The sequence below is a fragment of the Ranitomeya variabilis genome, chromosome 4 (genome assembly GCF_051348905.1).
Source record: "Ranitomeya variabilis isolate aRanVar5 chromosome 4, aRanVar5.hap1, whole genome shotgun sequence".
Classification (NCBI taxonomy): Eukaryota; Metazoa; Chordata; class Amphibia; order Anura; family Dendrobatidae; genus Ranitomeya; species Ranitomeya variabilis.
Genome location: NC_135235.1, coordinates 370,798,532 through 370,821,848, shown reverse-complemented (window position 1 = coordinate 370,821,848; position 23,317 = coordinate 370,798,532).

The following is a 23,317-nucleotide window of genomic DNA, read 5'->3' as shown; positions in this document are numbered from 1 at the left end:
CAATCTTTATCTCCCACTATTTTTTTTTTCAGGGAGAATTTACAAAAAAAAAAAAAATGGCCCAGTATTACACACTGGTTTTCTGTGGCACACAATGAGAGACAGATGCCACACACAGCAATGGCACAGAGGCAGACTTGCCAATCTTTATCTCCCACTATTTTTTATTTTTTCAGGGAGAACTTACAAAAAAAAAAAATGGCCCAGTATTACACACTGGTTTTCAGTGGCACACTATGACAGACAGATGCCACACACAGCAATGGCACAGAGGCAGACTTGCCAATCTTTATGTCCCACTATTTATTTTTTTATTTTTTTTTCAGGGAGAATTTACAAAAAAAAAAAATGGCCCAGTATTACACACTGGTTTTCTGTGGCACACAATGAGAGACAGATGCCACACACAGCAATGGCACAGAGGCAGACTTGCCAATCTTTATCTCCCACTGTTTATTTTTTTTTTTTTCAGGGAGAATTTACAAAAAAAAAAAATGGCCCAGTATTACACACTGGTTTTCTGTGGCACACAATGAGAGACAAATGCCACACACAGCAATGGCACAGAGGCAGACTTGCCAATCTTTATCTCCCACTATTTATTTATTTTTTTTCAGGGAGAATTTACAAAAAAAAAATGGCCCAGTATTACACACTGGTTTTGTGTGGCACACTATGAGAAACAGATGCCACACACAGCAATGGCACAGAGGCAGACTTGCCAATCTTTATCTCCCACTATTTATTTATTTATTTTCAGGGAGAATTTACACACAAAAAAATGGCCCAGTATTACACACTGGTTTTCTGTGGCACACTATGAGAGACAGATGCCACGCACAGCAATGGCACAGAGGCAGACTTGCCAATCTTTATCTCCCACTATTTTTTTTTTCAGGGAGAATTTACAAAAAAAAAAAAAATGGCCCAGTATTACACACTGGTTTTCTGTGGCACACAATGAGAGACAGATGCCACACACAGCAATGGCACAGAGGCAGACTTGCCAATCTTTATCTCCCACTATTTTTTATTTTTTCAGGGAGAATTTACAAAAAAAAAAAATGGCCCAGTATTACACACTGGTTTTCAGTGGCACACTATGACAGACAGATGCCACACACAGCAATGGCACAGAGGCAGACTTGCCAATCTTTATCTCCCACTATTTATTTTTTTTTTCAGGTACAATTTGCAAAAAAAAAAAATGGCCCAGTATTACACACTGGTTTTCTGTGGCACACAATGAGAGACAGATGCCACACACAGCAATGGCACAGAGGCAGACTTGCCAATCTTTATCTCCTACTATTTATTTATTTTTTTTCATGGAGAATTTACAAAAAAATAAAAACAGCCCAGTATTACACACTGGTTTTCTGTGGCACACAATGAGAGACAGATGCCACACACAGCAATGGCACAGAGGCAGACTTGCCAATCTTTATCTCCCACTATTTATTTTTTTTTTCCAGGGAGAATTTACAAAAAAAAAATGGCCCAGTATTACACACTGGTTTTCTGTGGCACACTATGAGAGACAGATGCCACACACAGCAATGGCACAGAGGCAGACTTGCCAATCTTTATCTCCCACTATTTATTTTTTTTTCCAGGGAGAATTTACAAAAAAAAAATGGCCCAGTATTACACACTGGTTTTCTGTGGCACACTATGAGAGACAGATGCCACACACAGCAATGGCACAGAGGCAGACTTGCCAATCTTTATCTCCCACTATTTATTTTTTTATTTTTTTTTCAGGGAGAATTTACAAAAAAAAAAATGGCCCAGTATTACACACTGGTTTTCTGTGGCACACAATGAGAGACAGATGCCACACACAGCAATGGCACAGAGGCAGACTTGCCAATCTTTATCTCCCACTGTTTATTTATTTTTTTTCAGGGAGAATTTACAAACAAAAAAAAATGGCCCAGTATTACACACTGGTTTTCTGTGGCACACAATGAGAGACAAATGCCACACACAGCAATGGCACAGAGGCAGACTTGCCAATCTTTATCTCCCACTATTTATTTTTTTTTTTCAGGGAGAATTTACAAAAAAAAAAAATGGCCCAGTATTACACACTGGTTTTGTGTGGCACACTATGAGAAACAGATGCCACACACAGCAATGGCACAGAGGCAGACTTGCCAATCTTTATCTCCCACTATTTATTTATTTTTTTTCAGGGAGAATTTACACAAAAAAAAATGGCCCAGTATTACACACTGGTTTTCTGTGGCACACTATGAGAGACAGATGCCACACACAGCAATGGCACAGAGGCAGACTTGCAAATCTTTATCTCCCACTATTTTTTTTTCAGGGAGAATTAAAAAAAAAAAATGGCCCAGTATTACACACTGGTTTTCTGTGGCACACTATGAGAGACAGATGCCACACACAGCAATGGCACAGAGGCAGACTTGCCAATCTTTATCTCCCACTATTTATTTTTTTTTTTCAGGTACAATTTACAAAAAAAAAATGGCCCAGTATTACACACTGGTTTTCTGTGGCACACAATGAGAGACAGATGCCACACACAGCAATGGCACAGAGGCAGACTTGCCAATCTTTATCTCCCACTATTTATTTTTTTTCAGGGAGAATTTACAAAAAAAAAATGGCCCAGTATTACACACTGGTTTTCTGTGGCACACAATGAGAGACAGATGCCACACACAGCAATGGCACAGAGGCAGACTTGCCAATCTTTATCTCCTACTATTTATTTATTTTTTTTCATGGAGAATTTACAAAAAAATAAAAACGGCCCAGTATTACACACTGGTTTTCTGTGCCACACTATGAGAGACAGATGCCACACACAGCAATGGCACAGAGGCAGACTTGCCAATCTTTATCTCCCACTATTTTTTTTTTTCAGGGAGAATTTACAAAAAAAAAATATGGCCCAGTATTACACACTGGTTTTCTGTGGCACACAATGAGAGACAAATGCCACACACAGCAATGGCACAGAGGCAGACTTGCCAATCTTTATCTCCCACTATTTATTTTTTTTTTTTCAGGGAGAATTTACAAAAAAAAAAATGGCCCAGTATTACACACTGGTTTTGTGTGGCACACTATGAGAAACAGATGCCACACACAGCAATGGCACAGAGGCAGACTTGCCAATCTTTATCTCCCACTATTTATTTATTTTTTTTCAGGGAGAATTTACACAAAAAAAAATGGCCCAGTATTACACACTGGTTTTCTGTGGCACACTATGAGACAGATGCCACACACAGCAATGGCACAGAGGCAGACTTGCAAATCTTTATCTCCCACTATTTTTTTTTTTCAGGGAGAATTTACAAAAAAAAAATGGCCCAGTATTACACACTGGTTTTCTGTGGCACACTATGAGAGACAGATGCCACACACAGCAATGGCACAGAGGCAGACTTGCCAATCTTTATCTCCCACTATTTTTTTTTTTCAGGGAGAATTTACAAAAAAAAAATGGCCAAGTATTACACACTGGTTTTTTGTGGCACACAATGAGAGACAGATGCCACACACAGCAATGGCACAGAGGCAGACTTGCCAATCTTTATCTCCCACTATTTATTTTTTTTTTCAGGGAGAATTTACAAAAATTACAAATGGCCCAGTATTACACACTGGTTTTCTGTGGCACACAATGAGAGACAGATGCCACACACAGCAATGGCACAGAGGCAGACTTGCCAATCTTTATATCCACTATTTATTTTTTTTTTCATGTACAATTTACAAAAAAAAAATGGCCCAGTATTACACACTGGTTTTCTGTGGCACACAATGAGAGACAGATGCCACACACAGCAATGGCACAGAGGCAGACTTGCCAATCTTTATCTCCCACTATTTATTTTTTTTTTCCAGTGAGAATTTACAAAAAAAAATGGCCCAGTATTACACACTGGTTTTCTGTAGCACACTATGAGAGACAGATGTCACACACAGCAATGGCACAGAGGCAGACTTGCCAATCTTTATCTCCCACTATTTTTTTTTTTCAGGGAGAATTTACAAAAAAAAAAAGGCCAAGTATTACACACTGGTTTTTTGTGGCACACAATGAGAGACAGATGCCACACACAGCAATGGCACAGAGGCAGACTTGCCAATCTTTATCTCCCACTATTTATTTTTTTTTTCAGGGAGAATTTACAAAAAAATACAAATGGCCCAGTATTACACACTGGTTTTCTGTGGCACACAATGAGAGACAGATGCCACACACAGCAATGGCACAGAGGCAGACTTGCCAATCTTTATATCCACTATTTATTTTTTTTTTCATGTACAATTTACAAAAAAAAAAATGGCCCAGTATTACACACTGGTTTTCTGTGGCACACAATGAGAGACAGATGCCACACACAGCAATGGCACAGAGGCAGACTTGCCAATCTTTATCTCCCACTATTTTTTTTTTTCAGGGAGAATTTACAAAAAAAAAAATGGCCCAGTATTACACACTGGTTTTCTGTGGCACACTATGAGAGACAGATGCCACACACAGCAATGGCACAGAGGCTGACTTGCCAATCTTTATCTCCCACTATTTATTTTTTTATTTTTTTTTCAGGGAGAATTTACAAAAAAAAAAATGGCCCAGTATTACACACTGGTTTTCTGTGGCACACAATGAGAGACAGATGCCACACACAGCAATGGCACAGAGGCAGACTTGCCAATCTTTATCTCCCACTGTTTATTTATTTTTTTTCAGGGAGAATTTACAAAAAAAAAATGGCCCAGTATTACACACTGGTTTTCTGTGGCACACAATGAGAGACAAATGCCACACACAGCAATGGCACAGAGGCAGACTTGCCAATCTTTATCTCCCACTATTTATTTTTTTTTTCAGGGAGAATTTACAAAAAAAAAAAAATGGCCCAGTATTACACACTGGTTTTGTGTGGCACACTATGAGAAACAGATGCCACACACAGCAATGGCACAGAGGCAGACTTGCCAATCTTTATCTCCCACTATTTATTTATTTTTTTTCAGGGAGAATTTACAAAAAAAAAATGGCCAAGTATTACACACTGGTTTTCTGTGGCACACTATGAGAGACAGATGCCACACACAGCAATGGCACAGAGGCAGACTTGCCAATCTTTATCTCCCACTATTTTTTTTTTCAGGGAGAATTTACAAAAAAAAAAAAATATGGCCCAGTATTACACACTGGTTTTCTGTGGCACACAATGAGATACAGATGCCACACACAGCAATGGCACAGAGGCAGACTTGCCAATCTTTATCCCCCACTATTTTTTATTTTTTCAGGGAGAATTTACAAAAAAAAAAATGGCCCAGTATTACACACTGGTTTTCTGTGGCACACTATGAGAGACAGATGCCACACACAGCAATGGCACAGAGGCAGACTTGCCAATCTTTATCTCCCACTATTTATTTTTTTATTTTTTTTCAGGGAGAATTTACAAAAAAAAAATGGCCCAGTATTACACACTGGTTTTCTGTGGCACACAATGAGAGACAGATGCCACACACAGCAATGGCACAGAGGCAGACTTGCCAATCTTTATCTCCCACTGTTTATTTATTTTTTTTCAGGGAGAATTTACAAAAAAAAAAAAAATGGCCCAGTATTACACACTGGTTTTCTGTGCCACACTATGAGAGACAGATGCCACACACAGCAATGGCACAGAGGCAGACTTGCCAATCTTTATCTCCCACTATTTTTTTTTTTCAGGGAGAATTTACAAAAAAAAAATATGGCCCAGTATTACACACTGGTTTTCTGTGGCACACAATGAGAGACAAATGCCACACACAGCAATGGCACAGAGGCAGACTTGCCAATCTTTATCTCCCACTATTTATTTATTTTTTTTCAGGGAGAATTTACAAAAAAAAAAAATGGCCCAGTATTACACACTGGTTTTGTGTGGCACACTATGAGAAACAGATGCCACACACAGCAATGGCACAGAGGCAGACTTGCCAATCTTTATCTCCCACTATTTATTTATTTTTTTTCAGGGAGAATTTACACAAAAAAAAATGGCCCAGTATTACACACTGGTTTTCTGTGGCACACTATGAGAGACAGATGCCACACACAGCAATGGCACAGAGGCAGACATGCAAATCTTTATCTCCCACTATTTTTTTTTTTCAGGGAGAATTTACAAAAAAAATGGCCCAGTATTACACACTGGTTTTCTGTGGCACACTATGAGAGACAGATGCCACACACAGCAATGGCACAGAGGCAGACTTGCCAATCTTTATCTCCCACTATTTATTTTTTTTTTTCAGGTACAATTTACAAAAAAAAAAAATGGCCCAGTATTACACACTGGTTTTCTGTGGCACACAATGAGAGACAGATGCCACACACAGCAATGGCACAGAGGCAGACTTGCCAATCTTTATCTCCCACTATTTATTTTTTTTCAGGGAGAATTTACAAAAAAAAAATGGCCCAGTATTACACACTGGTTTTCTGTGGCACACAATGAGAGACAGATGCCACACACAGCAATGGCACAGAGGCAGACTTGCCAATCTTTATCTCCTACTATTTATTTATTTTTTTTCATGGAGAATTTACAAAAAAATAAAAACGGCCCAGTATTACACACTGGTTTTCTGTGGCACACAATGAGAGACAGATGCCACACACAGCAATGGCACAGAGGCAGACTTGCCAATCTTTATCTCCCACTATTTTTTTTTTTCCAGGGAGAATTTACAAAAAAAAATGGCCCAGTATTACACACTGGTTTTCTGTAGCACACTATGAGAGACAGATGCCACACACAGCAATGGCACAGAGGCAGACTTGCCAATCTTTATCTCCCACTATTTTTTTTTTTTTCAGGGAGAATTTACAAAAAAAAAATGGCCAAGTATTACACACTGGTTTTTTGTGGCACACAATGAGAGACAGATGCCACACACAGCAATGGCACAGAGGCAGACTTGCCAATCTTTATCTCCCACTATTTTTTTTTTTTTCAGGGAGAATTTACAAAAAAATACAAATGGCCCAGTATTACACACTGGTTTTCTGTGGCACACAATGAGAGACAGATGCCACACACAGCAATGGCACAGAGGCAGACTTGCCAATCTTTATATCCACTATTTATTTTTTTTTTTCATGTACAATTTACAAAAAAAAAAAATGGCCCAGTATTACACACTGGTTTTCTGTGGCACACAATGAGAGACAGATGCCACACACAGCAATGGCACAGAGGCAGACTTGCCAATCTTTATCTCCCACTATTTATTTTTTTCCAGGGAGAATTTACAAAAAAAAAAAATGGCCCAGTATTACACACTGGTTTTCTGTGGCACACTATGAGAGACAGATACCACACACAGCAATGGCACAGAGGCAGACTTGCCAATCTTTATCTCCCACTATTTTTTTTTTCAGGGAGAATTTACAAAAAAAAAAAAAAATGGCCCAGTATTACACACTGGTTTTCTGTGGCACACAATGAGAGACAGATGCCACACACAGCAATGGCACAGAGGCAGACTTGCCAATCTTTATCTCCCACTATTTTTTATTTTTTCAGGGAGAACTTACAAAAAAAAAAAATGGCCCAGTATTACACACTGGTTTTCAGTGGCACACTATGACAGACAGATGCCACACACAGCAATGGCACAGAGGCAGACTTGCCAATCTTTATGTCCCACTATTTATTTTTTTATTTTTTTTTCAGGGAGAATTTACAAAAAAAAAAAATGGCCCAGTATTACACACTGGTTTTCTGTGGCACACAATGAGAGACAGATGCCACACACAGCAATGGCACAGAGGCAGACTTGCCAATCTTTATCTCCCACTGTTTATTTTTTTTTTTTTCAGGGAGAATTTACAAAAAAAAAAAATGGCCCAGTATTACACACTGGTTTTCTGTGGCACACAATGAGAGACAAATGCCACACACAGCAATGGCACAGAGGCAGACTTGCCAATCTTTATCTCCCACTATTTATTTATTTTTTTTCAGGGAGAATTTACAAAAAAAAAATGGCCCAGTATTACACACTGGTTTTGTGTGGCACACTATGAGAAACAGATGCCACACACAGCAATGGCACAGAGGCAGACTTGCCAATCTTTATCTCCCACTATTTATTTATTTATTTTCAGGGAGAATTTACACACAAAAAAATGGCCCAGTATTACACACTGGTTTTCTGTGGCACACTATGAGAGACAGATGCCACGCACAGCAATGGCACAGAGGCAGACTTGCCAATCTTTATCTCCCACTATTTTTTTTTTCAGGGAGAATTTACAAAAAAAAAAAAAATGGCCCAGTATTACACACTGGTTTTCTGTGGCACACAATGAGAGACAGATGCCACACACAGCAATGGCACAGAGGCAGACTTGCCAATCTTTATCTCCCACTATTTTTTATTTTTTCAGGGAGAATTTACAAAAAAAAAAAATGGCCCAGTATTACACACTGGTTTTCAGTGGCACACTATGACAGACAGATGCCACACACAGCAATGGCACAGAGGCAGACTTGCCAATCTTTATGTCCCACTATTTATTTTTTTATTTTTTTTTCAGGGAGAATTTACAAAAAAAAAAAATGGCCCAGTATTACACACTGGTTTTCTGTGGCACACAATGAGAGACAGATGCCACACACAGCAATGGCACAGAGGCAGACTTGCCAATCTTTATCTCCCACTGTTTATTTATTTTTTTTCAGGGAGAATTTACAACAAAAAAAATGGCCCAGTATTACACACTGGTTTTCTGTGGCACACAATGAGAGACAAATGCCACACACAGCAATGGCACAGAGGCAGACTTGCCAATCTTTACCTCCCACTATTTATTTATTTTTTTTCAGGGAGAATTTACAAAAAAAAAATGGCCCAGTATTACACACTGGTTTTGTGTGGCACACTATGAGAAACAGATGCCACACACAGCAATGGCACAGAGGCAGACTTGCCAATCTTTATCTCCCACTATTTATTTATTTATTTTCAGGGAGAATTTACACACAAAAAAATGGCCCAGTATTACACACTGGTTTTCTGTGGCACACTATGAGAGACAGATGCCACACACAGCAATGGCACAGAGGCAGACTTGCAAATCTTTATCTCCCACTATTTTTTTTTTCAGGGAGAATTTACAAAAAAAAATGGCCCAGTATTACACACTGGTTTTCTGTGGTACACTATGAGAGACAGATGCCACACACAGCAATGGCACAGAGGCAGACTTGCCAATCTTTATCTCCCACTATTTATTTTTTTTTTCAGGTACAATTTACAAAAAAAAATGGCCCAGTATTACACACTGGTTTTCTGTGGCACACAATGAGAGACAGATGCCACACACAGCAATGGCACAGAGGCAGACTTGCCAATCTTTATCTCCCACTATTTTTTTTTTCAGGGAGAATTTACAAAAAAAAAATGGCCCAGTATTACACACTGGTTTTCTGTGGCACACAATGAGAGACAGATGCCACACACAGCAATGGCACAGAGGCAGACTTGCAAATCTTTATCTCCCACTATTTTTTTTTTCAGGGAGAATTTACAAAAAAAATGGCCCAGTATTACACACTGGTTTTCTGTGGCACACAATGAGAGACAGATGCCACACACAGCAATGGCACAGAGGCAGACTTGCCAATCTTTATCTCCCACTATTTATTTTTTTTCAGGGAGAATTTACAAAAAAAAAATGGCCCAGTATTACACACTGGTTTTCTGTGGCACACAATGAGAGACAGATGCCACACACAGCAATGGCACAGAGGCAGACTTGCCAATCTTTATCTCCTACTATTTATTTATTTTTTTTCATGGAGAATTTACAAAAAAATAAAAACGGCCCAGTATTACACACTGGTTTTCTGTGGCACACAATGAGAGACAGATGCCACACACAGCAATGGCACAGAGGCAGACTTGCCAATCTTTATCTCCCACTATTTTTTTTTTTCCAGGGAGAATTTACAAAAAAAAATGGCCCAGTATTACACACTGGTTTTCTGTAGCACACTATGAGAGACAGATGCCACACACAGCAATGGCACAGAGGCAGACTTGCCAATCTTTATCTCCTACTATTTATTTATTTTTTTTCATGGAGAATTTACAAAAAAATAAAAACGGCGCAGTATTACACACTGGTTTTCTGAGGCACACAATGAGAGACAGATGCCACACACAGCAATGGCACAGAGGCAGACTTGCCAATCTTTATCTCCCACTATTTATTTTTTTTCAGGGAGAATTTACAAAAAAAAAATGGCCCAGTATTACACACTGGTTTTCTGTGGCACACAATGAGAGACAGATGCCACACACAGCAATGGCACAGAGGCAGACTTGCCAATCTTTATCTCCTACTATTTATTTATTTTTTTTCATGGAGAATTTACAAAAAAATAAAAACGGCCCAGTATTACACACTGGTTTTCTGTGGCACACAATGAGAGACAGATGCCACACACAGCAATGGCACAGAGGCAGACTTGCCAATCTTTATCTCCCACTATTTATTTTTTTTTTCCAGGGAGAATTTACAAAAAAAAATGGCCCAGTATTACACACTGGTTTTCTGTAGCACACTATGAGAGACAGATGCCACACACAGCAATGGCACAGAGGCAGACTTGCCAATCTTTATCTCCCACTATTTTTTTTTTTCAGGGAGAATTTACAAAAAAAAAATGGCCCAGTATTACACACTGGTTTTCTGTGGCACACAATGAGAGACAGATGCCACACACAGCAATGGCACAGAGGCAGACTTGCCAATCTTTATCTCCCACTGTTTATTTATTTTTTTTCAGGGAGAATTTACAAAAAAAAAAAAATGGCCCAGTATTACACACTGGTTTTCTGTGCCACACTATGAGAGACAGATGCCACACACAGCAATGGCACAGAGGCAGACTTGCCAATCTTTATCTCCCACTATTATTTTTTTCAGGGAGAATTTACAAAAAAAAATATGGCCCAGTATTACACACTGGTTTTCTGTGGCACACAATGAGAGACAAATGCCACACACAGCAATGGCACAGAGGCAGACTTGCCAATCTTTATCTCCCACTATTTATTTATTTTTTATCAGGGAGAATTTACAAAAAAAAAATGGCCCAGTATTACACACTGGTTTTGTGTGGCACACTATGAGAAACAGATGCCACACACAGCAATGGCACAGAGGCAGACTTGCCAATCTTTATCTCCCACTATTTATTTATTTTTTTTCAGGGAGAATTTACACAAAAAAAAATGGCCCAGTATTACGCACTGGTATTCTGTGGCACACTATGAGAGACAGATGCCACACACAGCAATGGCACAGAGGCAGACTTGCCAATCTTTATCTCCCACTATTTATTTTTTTTTTCAGGTACAATTTACAAAAAAAAAAAATGGCCCAGTATTACACACTGGTTTTCTGTGGCACACAATGAGAGACAGATGCCACACACAGCAATGGCACAGAGGCAGACTTGCCAATCTTTATCTCCCACTATTTATTTTTTTTCAGGGAGAATTTACAAAAAAAAAATGGCCCAGTATTACACACTGGTTTTCTGTGGCACACAATGAGAGACAGATGCCACACACAGCAATGGCACAGAGGCAGACTTGCCAATCTTTATCTCCTACTATTTATTTATTTTTTTTCATGGAGAATTTACAAAAAAATAAAAACGGCCCAGTATTACACACTGGTTTTCTGTGGCACACAATGAGAGACAGATGCCACACACAGCAATGGCACAGAGGCAGACTTGCCAATCTTTATCTCCCACTATTTATTTTTTTTTTCCAGGGAGAATTTACAAAAAAAAATGGCCCAGTATTACACACTGGTTTTCTGTAGCACACTATGAGAGACAGATGCCACACACAGCAATGGCACAGAGGCAGACTTGCCAATCTTTATCTCCCACTATTTTTTTTTTTTTCAGGGAGAATTTACAAAAAAAAAATGGCCAAGTATTACACACTGGTTTTTTGTGGCACACAATGAGAGACAGATGCCACACACAGCAATGGCACAGAGGCAGACTTGCCAATCTTTATCTCCCACTATTTATTTTTTTTTTCAGGGAGAATTTACAAAAAAATACAAATGGCCCAGTATTACACACTGGTTTTCTGTGGCACACAATGAGAGACAGATGCCACACACAGCAATGGCACAGAGGCAGACTTGCCAATCTTTATATCCACTATTTATTTATTTTTTTCATGTACAATTTACAAAAAAAAATGGCCCAGTATTACACACTGGTTTTCTGTGGCACACAATGAGAGACAGATGCCACACACAGCAATGGCACAGAGGCAGACTTGCCACTCTTTATCTCCCACTATTTATTTTTTTCCAGGGAGAATTTACAAAAAAAAAAAAATGGCCCAGTATTACACACTGGTTTTCTGTGGCACACTATGAGAGACAGATGCCACACACAGCAATGGCACAGAGGCAGACTTGCCAATCTTTATCTCCCACTATTTATTTTTTTCAGGGAGAATTTACAAAAAAAAAAAAATATGGCCCAGTATTACACACTGGTTTTCTGTGGCACACAATGAGAGACAGATGCCACACACAGCAATGGCACAGAGGCAGACTTGCCAATCTTTATCTCCCACTATTTTTTATTTTTTCAGGGAGAATTTACAAAAAAAAAAATGGCCCAGTATTACACACTGGTTTTCTGTGGCACACTATGAGAGACAGATGCCACACACAGCAATGGCACAGAGGCAGACTTGCCAATCTTTATCTCCCACTATTTATTTTTTTTTTTTTTTCAGGGAGAATTTACAAAAAAAAAATGGCTCAGTATTACACACTGGTTTTCTGTGGCACACTATGAGAGACAGATGCCACACACAGCAATGGCACAGAGGCAGACTTGCAAATCTTTATCTCCCACTATTTTTTTTTTCAGGGAGAATTAAAAAAAAAAAAATGGCCCAGTATTACACACTGGTTTTCTGTGGCACACTATGAGAGACAGATGCCACACACAGCAATGGCACAGAGGCAGACTTGCCAATCTTTATCTCCCAATATTTTTTTTTTTTTTCAGGTACAATTTACAAAAAAAAATGGCCCAGTATTACACACTGGTTTTCTGTGGCACACAATGAGAGACAGATGCCACACACAGCAATGGCACAGAGGCAGACTTGCCAATCTTTATCTCCCACTATTTATTTTTTTTCAGGGAGAATTTACAAAAAAAAAATGGCCCAGTATTACACACTGGTTTTCTGTGGCACACAATGAGAGACAGATGCCACACACAGCAATGGCACAGAGGCAGACTTGCCAATCTTTATCTCCTACTATTTATTTATTTTTTTTCATGGAGAATTTACAAAAAAATAAAAACGGCCCAGTATTACACACTGGTTTTCTGTGGCACACAATGAGAGACAGATGCCACACACAGCAATGGCACAGAGGCAGACTTGCCAATCTTTATCTCCCACTATTTATTTTTTTTTTCCAGGGAGAATTTACAAAAAAATATGGCCCAGTATTACACACTGGTTTTCTGTGGCACACAATGAGAGACAGATGCCACACACAGCAATGGCACAGAGGCAGACTTGCCAATCTTTATCTCCCACTATTTTTTATTTTTTCAGGGAGAATTTACAAAAAAAAAAATGGCCCAGTATTACACACTGGTTTTCTGTGGCACACTATGAGAGACAGATGCCACACACAGCAATGGCACAGAGGCAGACTTGCCAATCTTTATCTCCCACTATTTATTTTTTTTTCAGGGAGAATTTACAAAAAAATTAATGGCCCAGTATTACACACTGGTTTTCTGTGGCACACAATGAGAGACAGATGCCACACACAGCAATGGCACAGAGGCAGACTTGCCAATCTTTATATCCACTATTTATTTTTTTTTTCATGTACAATTTACAAAAAAAAAAATGGCCCAGTATTACACACTGGTTTTCTGTGGCACACAATGAGAGACAGATGCCACACACAGCAATGGCACAGAGGCAGACTTGCCAATCTTTATCTCCCACTATTTATTTTTTTCCAGGGAGAATTTACAAAAAAAAAAAAATGGCCCAGTATTACACACTGGTTTTCTGTGGCACACTATGAGAGACAGATGCCACACACAGCCATGGCACAGAGGCAGACTTGCCAATCTTTATCTCCCACTATTTTTTTTTTCCGGGAAAATTTACAAAAAAAAAAAATATGGCCCAGTATTACACACTGGTTTTCTGTGGCACACAATGAGAGACAGATGCCACACACAGCAATGGCACAGAGGCAGACTTGACAATCTTTATCTCCCACTATTTTTTATTTTTTCAGGGAGAATTTACAAAAAAAAAAATGGCCCAGTATTACACACTGGTTTTCTGTGGCACACTATGAGAGACAGATGCCACACACAGCAATGGCACAGAGGCAGACTTGCCAATCTTTATCTCCCACTATTTATTTTTTTTTTTTTTTCAGGGAGAATTTACAAAAAAAAAAAATGGCCCAGTATTACACACTGGTTTTCTGTGGCACACAATGAGAGACAGATGCCACACACAGCAATGGCACAGAGGCAGACTTGCCAATCTTTATCTCCCACTGTTTATTTATTTTTTTTCAGGGAGAATTTACAAAAAAAAAAAAATGGCCCAGTATTACACACTGGTTTTCTGTGCCACACTATGAGAGACAGATGCCACACACAGCAATGGCACAGAGGCAGACTTGACAATCTTTATCTCCCACTATTTTTTATTTTTTCTGGGAGAATTTACAAAAAAAAAAATGGCCCAGTATTACACACTGGTTTTCTGTGGCACACTATGAGAGACAAATGCCACACACAGCAATGGCACAGAGGCAGACTTGCCAATCTTTATCTCCCACTATTTATTTTTTTTTTTTCAGGGAGAATTTACAAAAAAAAAAAATGGCCCAGTATTACACACTGGTTTTGTGTGGCACACTATGAGAAACAGATGCCACACACAGCAATGGCACAGAGGCAGACTTGCCAATCTTTATCTCCCACTATTTATTTATTTTTTTTCAGGGAGAATTTACACAAAAAAAAATGGCCCAGTATTACACACTGGTTTTCTGTGGCACACTATGAGACAGATGCCACACACAGCAATGGCACAGAGGCAGACTTGCAAATCTTTATCTCCCACTATTTTTTTTTTTCAGGGAGAATTTACAAAAAAAAAATGGCCCAGTATTACACACTGGTTTTCTGTGGCACACTATGAGAGACAGATGCCACACACAGCAATGGCACAGAGGCAGACTTGCCAATCTTTATCTCCCACTATTTTTTTTTTTTCAGGGAGAATTTACAAAAAAAAAATGGCCAAGTATTACACACTGGTTTTTTGTGGCACACAATGAGAGACAGATGCCACACACAGCAATGGCACAGAGGCAGACTTGCCAATCTTTATCTCCCACTATTTATTTTTTTTTTCAGGGAGAATTTACAAAAATTACAAATGGCCCAGTATTACACACTGGTTTTCTGTGGCACACAATGAGAGACAGATGCCACACACAGCAATGGCACAGAGGCAGACTTGCCAATCTTTATATCCACTATTTATTTTTTTTTTCATGTACAATTTACAAAAAAAAATGGCCCAGTATTACACACTGGTTTTCTGTGGCACACAATGAGAGACAGATGCCACACACAGCAATGGCACAGAGGCAGACTTGCCAATCTTTATCTCCCACTATTTATTTTTTTTTTCCAGTGAGAATTTACAAAAAAAAATGGCCCAGTATTACACACTGGTTTTCTGTAGCACACTATGAGAGACAGATGTCACACACAGCAATGGCACAGAGGCAGACTTGCCAATCTTTATCTCCCACTATTTTTTTTTTTTCAGGGAGAATTTACAAAAAAAAAAAGGCCAAGTATTACACACTGGTTTTTTGTGGCACACAATGAGAGACAGATGCCACACACAGCAATGGCACAGAGGCAGACTTGCCAATCTTTATCTCCCACTATTTATTTTTTTTTTCAGGGAGAATTTACAAAAAAATACAAATGGCCCAGTATTACACACTGGTTTTCTGTGGCACACAATGAGAGACAGATGCCACACACAGCAATGGCACAGAGGCAGACTTGCCAATCTTTATATCCACTATTTATTTTTTTTTTCATGTACAATTTACAAAAAAAAAAATGGCCCAGTATTACACACTGGTTTTCTGTGGCACACAATGAGAGACAGATGCCACACACAGCAATGGCACAGAGGCAGACTTGCCAATCTTTATCTCCCACTATTTTTTTTTTTCAGGGAGAATTTACAAAAAAAAAAATGGCCCAGTATTACACACTGGTTTTCTGTGGCACACTATGAGAGACAGATGCCACACACAGCAATGGCACAGAGGCTGACTTGCCAATCTTTATCTCCCACTATTTATTTTTTTATTTTTTTTTCAGGGAGAATTTACAAAAAAAAAAATGGCCCAGTATTACACACTGGTTTTCTGTGGCACACAATGAGAGACAGATGCCACACACAGCAATGGCACAGAGGCAGACTTGCCAATCTTTATCTCCCACTGTTTATTTATTTTTTTTCAGGGAGAATTTACAAAAAAAAAATGGCCCAGTATTACACACTGGTTTTCTGTGGCACACAATGAGAGACAAATGCCACACACAGCAATGGCACAGAGGCAGACTTGCCAATCTTTATCTCCCACTATTTATTTTTTTTTTCAGGGAGAATTTACAAAAAAAAAAAAATGGCCCAGTATTACACACTGGTTTTGTGTGGCACACTATGAGAAACAGATGCCACACACAGCAATGGCACAGAGGCAGACTTGCCAATCTTTATCTCCCACTATTTATTTATTTTTTTTCAGGGAGAATTTACAAAAAAAAAATGGCCAAGTATTACACACTGGTTTTCTGTGGCACACTATGAGAGACAGATGCCACACACAGCAATGGCACAGAGTCAGACTTGCCAATCTTTATCTCCCACTATTTTTTTTTTTTTTCAGGTACAATTTACAAAAAAAAAAATGGCCCAGTATTACACACTGGTTTTCTGTGGCACACAATGAGAGACAGATGCCACACACAGCAATGGCACAGAGGCAGACTTGCCAATCTTTATCTCCCACTATTTATTTTTTTTCAGGGAGAATTTACAAAAAAAAAATGGCCCAGTATTACACACTGGTTTTCTGTGGCACACAATGAGAGACAGATGCCACACACAGCAATGGCACAGAGGCAGACTTGCCAATCTTTATCTCCTACTATTTATTTATTTTTTTCATGGAGAATTTACAAAAAAATAAAAACGGCCCAGTATTACACACTGGTTTTCTGTGGCACACTGTGAGAGACAGATGCCACACACAGCAATGGCACAGAGGCAGACTTGCCAATCTTTATCTCCCACTATTTTTTTTTTCAGGGAGAATTTACAAAAAAAAAAAAATATGGCCCAGTATTACACACTGGTTTTCTGTGGCACACAATGAGAGACAGATGCCACACACAGCAATGGCACAGAGGCAGACTTGCCAATCTTTATCTCCCACTATTTTTTATTTTTTCAGGGAGAATTTACAAAAAAAAAAATGGCCCAGTATTACACACTGGTTTTCTGTGGCACACTATGAGAGACAGATGCCACACACAGCAATGGCACAGAGGCAGACTTGCCAATCTTTATCTCCCACTATTTATTTTTTTATTTTTTTTCAGGGAGAATTTACAAAAAAAAAATGGCCCAGTATTACACACTGGTTTTCTGTGGCACACAATGAGAGACAGATGCCACACACAGCAATGGCACAGAGGCAGACTTGCCAATCTTTATCTCCCACTGTTTATTTATTTTTTTTCAGGGAGAATTTACAAAAAAAAAAAAAATGGCCCAGTATTACACACTGGTTTTCTGTGCCACACTATGAGAGACAGATGCCACACACAGCAATGGCACAGAGGCAGACTTGCCAATCTTTATCTCCCACTATTTTTTTTTTTCAGGGAGAATTTACAAAAAAAAAATATGGCCCAGTATTACACACTGGTTTTCTGTGGCACACAATGAGAGACAAATGCCACACACAGCAATGGCACAGAGGCAGACTTGCCAATCTTTATCTCCCACTATTTATTTATTTTTTTTCAGGGAGAATTTACAAAAAAAAAAATGGCCCAGTATTACACACTGGTTTTGTGTGGCACACTATGAGAAACAGATGCCACACACAGCAATGGCACAGAGGCAGACTTGCCAATCTTTATCTCCCACTATTTATTTATTTTTTTTCAGGGAGAATTTACACAAAAAAAAATGGCCCAGTATTACACACTGGTTTTCTGTGGCACACTATGAGAGACAGATGCCACACACAGCAATGGCACAGAGGCAGACATGCAAATCTTTATCTCCCACTATTTTTTTTTTTCAGGGAGAATTTACAAAAAAAATGGCCCAGTATTACACACTGGTTTTCTGTGGCACACTATGAGAGACAGATGCCACACACAGCAATGGCACAGAGGCAGACTTGCCAATCTTTATCTCCCACTATTTATTTTTTTTTTTCAGGTACAATTTACAAAAAAAAAAATGGCCCAGTATTACACACTGGTTTTCTGTGGCACACAATGAGAGACAGATGCCACACACAGCAATGGCACAGAGGCAGACTTGCCAATCTTTATCTCCCACTATTTATTTTTTTTCAGGGAGAATTTACAAAAAAAAAATGGCCCAGTATTACACACTGGTTTTCTGTGGCACACAATGAGAGACAGATGCCACACACAGCAATGGCACAGAGGCAGACTTGCCAATCTTTATCTCCTACTATTTATTTATTTTTTTTCATGGAGAATTTACAAAAAAATAAAAACGGCCCAGTATTACACACTGGTTTTCTGTGGCACACAATGAGAGACAGATGCCACACACAGCAATGGCACAGAGGCAGACTTGCCAATCTTTATCTCCCACTATTTTTTTTTTTCCAGGGAGAATTTACAAAAAAAAATGGCCCAGTATTACACACTGGTTTTCTGTAGCACACTATGAGAGACAGATGCCACACACAGCAATGGCACAGAGGCAGACTTGCCAATCTTTATCTCCCACTATTTTTTTTTTTTTCAGGGAGAATTTACAAAAAAAAAATGGCCAAGTATTACACACTGGTTTTTTGTGGCACACAATGAGAGACAGATGCCACACACAGCAATGGCACAGAGGCAGACTTGCCAATCTTTATCTCCCACTATTTTTTTTTTTTCAGGGAGAATTTACAAAAAAATACAAATGGCCCAGTATTACACACTGGTTTTCTGTGGCACACAATGAGAGACAGATGCCACACACAGCAATGGCACAGAGGCAGACTTGCCAATCTTTATATCCACTATTTATTTATTTTTTTCATGTACAATTTACAAAAAAAAAAAATGGCCCAGTATTACACACTGGTTTTCTGTGGCACACAATGAGAGACAGATGCCACACACAGCAATGGCACAGAGGCAGACTTGCCAATCTTTATCTCCCACTATTTATTTTTTTCCAGGGAGAATTTACAAAAAAAAAAAATGGCCCAGTATTACACACTGGTTTTCTGTGGCACACTATGAGAGACAGATACCACACACAGCAATGGCACAGAGGCAGACTTGCCAATCTTTATGTCCCACTATTTATTTTTTTATTTTTTTTTCAGGGAGAATTTACAAAAAAAAAAAATGGCCCAGTATTACACACTGGTTTTCTGTGGCACACAATGAGAGACAGATGCCACACACAGCAATGGCACAGAGGCAGACTTGCCAATCTTTATCTCCCACTATTTTTTATTTTTTCAGGGAGAATTTACAAAAAAAAAAAATGGCCCAGTATTACACACTGGTTTTCAGTGGCACACTATGACAGACAGATGCCACACACAGCAATGGCACAGAGGCAGACTTGCCAATCTTTATGTCCCACTATTTATTTTTTTATTTTTTTTTCAGGGAGAATTTACAAAAAAAAAAAATGGCCCAGTATTACACACTGGTTTTCTGTGGCACACAATGAGAGACAGATGCCACACACAGCAATGGCACAGAGGCAGACTTGCCAATCTTTATCTCCCACTGTTTATTTATTTTTTTTCAGGGAGAATTTACAACAAAAAAAATGGCCCAGTATTACACACTGGTTTTCTGTGGCACACAATGAGAGACAAATGCCACACACAGCAATGGCACAGAGGCAGACTTGCCAATCTTTACCTCCCACTATTTATTTATTTTTTTTCAGGGAGAATTTACAAAAAAAAAATGGCCCAGTATTACACACTGGTTTTGTGTGGCACACTATGAGAAACAGATGCCACACACAGCAATGGCACAGAGGCAGACTTGCCAATCTTTATCTCCCACTATTTATTTATTTATTTTCAGGGAGAATTTACACACAAAAAAATGGCCCAGTATTACACACTGGTTTTCTGTGGCACACTATGAGAGACAGATGCCACACACAGCAATGGCACAGAGGCAGACTTGCAAATCTTTATCTCCCACTATTTTTTTTTTTCAGGGAGAATTTACAAAAAAAAATGGCCCAGTATTACACACTGGTTTTCTGTGGTACACTATGAGAGACAGATGCCACACACAGCAATGGCACAGAGGCAGACTTGCCAATCTTTATCTCCCACTATTTATTTTTTTTTTCAGGTACAATTTACAAAAAAAAATGGCCCAGTATTACACACTGGTTTTCTGTGGCACACAATGAGAGACAGATGCCACACACAGCAATGGCACAGAGGCAGACTTGCCAATCTTTATCTCCCACTATTTATTTTTTTTCAGGGAGAATTTACAAAAAAAAAATGGCCCAGTATTACACACTGGTTTTCTGTGGCACACAATGAGAGACAGATGCCACACACAGCAATGGCACAGAGGCAGACTTGCAAATCTTTATCTCCCACTATTTTTTTTTTCAGGGAGAATTTACAAAAAAAATGGCCCAGTATTACACACTGGTTTTCTGTGGCACACAATGAGAGACAGATGCCACACACAGCAATGGCACAGAGGCAGACTTGCCAATCTTTATCTCCCACTATTTATTTTTTTTCAGGGAGAATTTACAAAAAAAAAATGGCCCAGTATTACACACTGGTTTTCTGTGGCACACAATGAGAGACAGATGCCACACACAGCAATGGCACAGAGGCAGACTTGCCAATCTTTATCTCCTACTATTTATTTATTTTTTTTCATGGAGAATTTACAAAAAAATAAAAACGGCCCAGTATTACACACTGGTTTTCTGTGGCACACAATGAGAGACAGATGCCACACACAGCAATGGCACAGAGGCAGACTTGCCAATCTTTATCTCCCACTATTTTTTTTTTCCAGGGAGAATTTACAAAAAAAAATGGCCCAGTATTACACACTGGTTTTCTGTAGCACACTATGAGAGACAGATGCCACACACAGCAATGGCACAGAGGCAGACTTGCCAATCTTCATCTCCCACTATTTATTTTTTTTTTTCAGGTACAATTTACAAAAATAAAAAATGGCCCAGTATTACACACTGGTTTTCTGTGGCACACAATGAGAGACAGATGCCACACACAGCAATGGCACAGAGGCAGACTTGCCAATCTTTATCTCCTACTATTTATTTATTTTTTTTCATGGAGAATTTACAAAAAAATAAAAACGGCGCAGTATTACACACTGGTTTTCTGAGGCACACAATGAGAGACAGATGCCACACACAGCAATGGCACAGAGGCAGACTTGCCAATCTTTATCTCCCACTATTTATTTTTTTTCAGGGAGAATTTACAAAAAAAAAATGGCCCAGTATTACACACTGGTTTTCTGTGGCACACAATGAGAGACAGATGCCACACACAGCAATGGCACAGAGGCAGACTTGCCAATCTTTATCTCCTACTATTTATTTATTTTTTTTCATGGAGAATTTACAAAAAAATAAAAACGGCCCAGTATTACACACTGGTTTTCTGTGGCACACAATGAGAGACAGATGCCACACACAGCAATGGCACAGAGGCAGACTTGCCAATCTTTATCTCCCACTATTTATTTTTTTTTTCCAGGGAGAATTTACAAAAAAAAATGGCCCAGTATTACACACTGGTTTTCTGTAGCACACTATGAGAGACAGATGCCACACACAGCAATGGCACAGAGGCAGACTTGCCAATCTTTATCTCCCACTATTTTTTTTTTCAGGGAGAATTTACAAAAAAAAATGGCCCAGTATTACACACTGGTTTTCTGTGGCACACAATGAGAGACAGATGCCACACACAGCAATGGCACAGAGGCAGACTTGCCAATCTTTATCTCCCACTGTTTATTTATTTTTTTTCAGGGAGAATTTACAAAAAAAAAAAAATGGCCCAGTATTACACACTGGTTTTCTGTGCCACACTATGAGAGACAGATGCCACACACAGCAATGGCACAGAGGCAGACTTGCCAATCTTTATCTCCCACTATTATTTTTTTCAGGGAGAATTTACAAAAAAAAATATGGCCCAGTATTACACACTGGTTTTCTGTGGCACACAATGAGAGACAAATGCCACACACAGCAATGGCACAGAGGCAGACTTGCCAATCTTTATCTCCCACTATTTATTTATTTTTTATCAGGGAGAATTTACAAAAAAAAAAATGGCCCAGTATTACACACTGGTTTTGTGTGGCACACTATGAGAAACAGATGCCACACACAGCAATGGCACAGAGGCAGACTTGCCAATCTTTATCTCCCACTATTTATTTATTTTTTTTCAGGGAGAATTTACACAAAAAAAAATGGCCCAGTATTACGCACTGGTATTCTGTGGCACACTATGAGAGACAGATGCCACACACAGCAATGGCACAGAGGCAGACTTGCCAATCTTTATCTCCCACTATTTATTTTTTTTTTTCAGGTACAATTTACAAAAAAAAAAAATGGCCCAGTATTACACACTGGTTTTCTGTGGCACACAATGAGAGACAGATGCCACACACAGCAATGGCACAGAGGCAGACTTGCCAATCTTTATCTCCCACTATTTATTTTTTTTCAGGGAGAATTTACAAAAAAAAAATGGCCCAGTATTACACACTGGTTTTCTGTGGCACACAATGAGAGACAGATGCCACACACAGCAATGGCACAGAGGCAG